At 32.0% G+C, this 4417-nt stretch overlaps 1 non-coding gene across 1 annotated transcript; it reads right to left on the reverse strand.

Annotated features, from left to right (window-relative positions):
- Positions 1–834: 834 nt before the first annotated feature.
- TRNAL-CAA (transfer RNA leucine (anticodon CAA)) lies at positions 835–918 on the reverse strand. The gene has a single exon. It is a non-coding gene; the product is annotated as a tRNA-Leu (tRNA).
- Between the last annotated feature and the right edge of the window lie 3499 nt (positions 919–4417).

The following is a 4417-nucleotide window of genomic DNA, read 5'->3' on the forward strand; positions in this document are numbered from 1 at the left end:
TTTCGCCTTCTTTGTTTATTAAATAGAGCAACGCGGCAGTATTCGCCCTTGTTGTTATTTTTTTAGAAGACGACTTTTATATCGCCGACTTTGATAATATGGTAACAGGACGACCTCGTTTCGCCCTATTTGACTATTTATATAAAGATGATTTTAATGTCGTCCTCCTTGCTTAAATATTATCGCCCTCTTCGTTTAAATATTATCGCCTCTTTGCTCTTTTTTTTGTAGTGATAAACTACTATGTTATTTGAAATTAATAGAAAAAAATAAAGGGGCATGAAATATTTGGAGGTGAAGGGACATGCATTATTTTTGGTGGTGAAAATACATAAAATTGGAGAAGGAAGATACATGAAATTTAAATAAAAATAAAATGGGAAAATGCTTTCAAGGAGGGACACTTGTCACCCTACATTTGTTTCAAATTTGCCTGCTATTAAAATTTTAGTATAGATTTGGGACGGAACAGGAGGATTAATTTATCACGAAATTTCCTTCCATCAAAAGAGTTTAATTTAATGAATGAAAGTCAAATAATATTATAAGCACGTCTAATTTTCTATTTCTAAGATTGTGATTACTAGTGAAACTTAACTAGTTTTAATTCCGTGTGATGCACGGTATTGCCAATTATTTTTTAGTTTGAACAACAAATAATATAGAATTTATCCTTCGATTTGTTAAAAGTGACACAAAATGTATGACAAAAACCTAGTGTAATTTACTGTATGAGATTAAAATTTGAAAAAACGAACTGATGGATTAATATGTTAGTTATGTCGAAGAAAATATGGGAATTGGCCAAAAAAAACAAAGAAAAATTTAAATTTTTGTCAGAAGTGGGATTTGAACCCACGCCCTCTTACGAAGACCAGAACTTGAGTCTGGCGCCTTAGACCACTCGGCCATCCTGACATTTTTGTTAATTGGTTGATCTTTTAATATTATTTATATAAAAGATTTTGAACACGTGGCAATGATGAATTGATGATGATGAGTCCATGACTAACCCTGCGTCCCTGCCTCCAGATTTATCTACTACCATCCGGGGATACGGAGCATTATATATTTCTCCCATTTAAGAATAACTAATAAAATTTGATTTTTCTCAAATGTTCAGAATCTAACTTCGACTATAGTGTTTTTTTTCTTCTAATATGTTAAAAACAAATGTTATTATATAAAATGCTAAACTAATAGGGCGCATTAAAAAGGAAAAGACTCCTAATTGTTTTTTAAATGCACTATTTCTTATATATCAACTCTTATTCTCTCTTATTCTTTTTTTCCCCGTTAGAAAATGTTAATGTGCCACTAACTCTTATTACAAAAAAGTTTCTTTCAAACTCTAATAAAATTGACTCTCATTAAGCATCTAAGTGATAGGACCAAAGTAGTATATCAACTACCCACAAGGATCACCTACAATACAATCAAACAAATAATTCTACTCCAATATACCACAAATAATTCACCAAACAATAACCAAGCACACAACCAATAATAGACAACAACTAATAATCAAATGCGAAAGAATATAATAGAATCAACACAAATAAATTGTACGTGGAAAACGCATTCAGGAGAAGCGTAAAAAACATGAGACTAGTGAGGAGTCCATCTAATTTACAATACTTAAGACATGCAACATTTAGAATGTAGTAGGTACACGACCCCCCAATTTATGCAAATGCTCGATTGCCCGACCTTGATACATGGCCAGTGGCGGAGTTACTGCGGTGCATCCTGGGTCACAGGACCCACCATTCCTAAAACCAATGTTAAAAAACAAATAAGCAAATATCATTAAATTATTGTTGGCTCACTGGTTCTTGTCGCTCATTGAACTTCTTATTACCATTTTGCCCGGGTTCGATTCCTAGCAAATTGTAATTTTACCTTTTTTCACGATTTTTACCTTTCTTTATTTAGCACGGTTGCTATATGCAACCTTCAATTACTTTGGCGCACCCCTGTAAAAAATCAGAAATACCCTTTTTAATTCTTTGGTTTCTGTATGAAATAGTTAACTATATTTTGTTCAATCTGTATGAAATAGTTAACTCTATTTTGTTCAATCTGTACGAAATAGTTAGTTCCACTATGTTCAATCTATACGAAATAGCTAATTCTGTTTTGTTCAATATGTACAAAATGGAAGTGTATATTTCATATAAGTTACATGAAGTGACTCGAAAAAAACAGAAAAAAACGGATATTACCTCAATTCCAAGGTCTTCCAATTCAAAAAAAATCGTCCATGTCAATCCAAATACGTATTCTAATTTTATCACATACACGTTACACTAAAAAAATTCAAGTTTACGTGAATAAAAATAATAGGGGAAAAGGTTGAGAGAAAACAATAAAAGTGGGGGTTAGGTTTTTTTTTCCAGAATGAAACAAATGAAAGAAAAAAGGGTTGCGTTAAGTAAAATCATGTTGCATTTAGCAACCCCTTTACATATTCTTGAGTATTTTCTTAATATTTTTCCTCTTTCTCTATTTACTCCATACTAACGCCTCACAAACTAGAGATACTGCAGGCAGCATTGCGGATCCTTGTTTTATTTTCATTCTTTATTTCATAGGCGTTGTTAAACTGCTAAAGCATCCCCATTCTTTTATACCTTTCTCATTTTTGTTTTTTGTTTATTATATTAATGGTTATTCAAAAATCAAAATTATGCTTATGAAGAGGCTTTTTATCAATGCTGCAAAAAGTAAAAGGTGATTAGTTTTGTTTAAACTCATTATTTTAGTAAACATATACTATGTACGAAGTATTATTTAATGTATTTGCTAGTTGTAATTGTGGTGAATATATCACATTGAATTATATTATAGGAAATTCGTTCATTATCTTACATTCGAATGTGAAATGCGCGTTATTATATCTATATTGATGTTACTTTAGGTCGTACAGAGTACATAGTATGATATAACAAGTTCCACGTTATTTTGATTTATATGAGTAGAATCTAAAATTGAGGAAAGACTTTGGCTTTCTCTAAAGAGTGTATTAAAAGGTGACCTACCAAGTTTTAAATCCTGGATCCCCCACTGTACATGGCAGCGTTTACCTTAACAACACCAATACAAAGCAAGGTTTCAATGTTAAGTATTCTAAAATAGAAGGAAGCCTTGTAAGTCGTAAGTCTTAAAACAAATCAAACATCTTTGTTACATACTTTGTTTCACTTACAAATTAATGAAGAAAACAACTCAATGAGTTCGTGGTGTATTGGTTAAAGCTTAGGATTTATACATGATAAATCTCACATTCGTATTTCCAACACCCATTAATAATTTGTATTGTCCTTTTGATCCATTTGTACCAAAATAAAAACAACCAAAGAAGAGAACAAAATAGCTAGACACACACCAAAGATAACACAATCTCCTAGTCGCATATACACCTATGTCGTAATATTAAAATTGTAGTATGTACTTTGTACAAGATGTGACAAATATACTGCATTTGTTCATATTTGTTTGTCTCATTTCCGTATATATAATAATATGTCTTTTTCCATTTACCCTACATTCATAAAAGTAAAAGATATAATATCATCCCATTCTTTACAAAATTTTAGTCCAAACCTAATAAATCACCTTTTTCTAACGGATATACAAACAGGCCGGAAAGGAGGGAGTACTCAACAGACTTCAAAAAATGACTCGTTTCACCTACATGTAAAATGATAAAGGTCGCAACACGCGACCTCTAAGACATGCCACAAGGGTAAGGTGTCACGCATATGTGTCTTGTTTTTAAATTGGAAAGTAAGATATTTAACCTATTTAAATATTTTACATGTTATGAAAAAGGTATAAAATTTTTGATATCCTAATTTACTAATTTAATATTCTGTATGTAGTTTTTTTACTTATCAAACACTATATATAAAAGAGAATTGAAAGTTTAGGCCTAAAACCCATTTGAACAGTGCTGCCTTTTCAGAAAATTCCTTCCAAGTCCCTCCAGCTGTCAACCTGCCATTCCACCATTTTTGTCCACTATGACACTATCTCCATCCTCTAATGAAACACCCGGATTTCAAACTCCTTCCTCATGTATGGCGAGAAAGAATTTTCATGAAAGAGTACGCAATTCCCTCTACAACCAGGAAAATCAGCAGCAGATGCAAAGAAGCACCAATCAGAACCCACAAACAGTACTCTATCTTTACCAACGCTGCGAACTTTAACCAGTTACGACCCTCTTCGTTTAGCTTACACACCTCTAAATATATCCTTCCACTATTGTAAATGTCATTACCCTGAACAACTAAATACAAGGTATCAGAGCAATCATCAACCACAAGACGCTTTCGATTTGATTGATCATAATCTTGAGTATTAGAAACAACAAAATCATATTTTAAGTTATTTGAATTTAACTCATATGAGA

Source organism: Spinacia oleracea, chromosome 6 (assembly GCF_020520425.1).
Source record: "Spinacia oleracea cultivar Varoflay chromosome 6, BTI_SOV_V1, whole genome shotgun sequence".
NCBI lineage: Eukaryota > Viridiplantae > Streptophyta > Magnoliopsida > Caryophyllales > Amaranthaceae > Spinacia > Spinacia oleracea.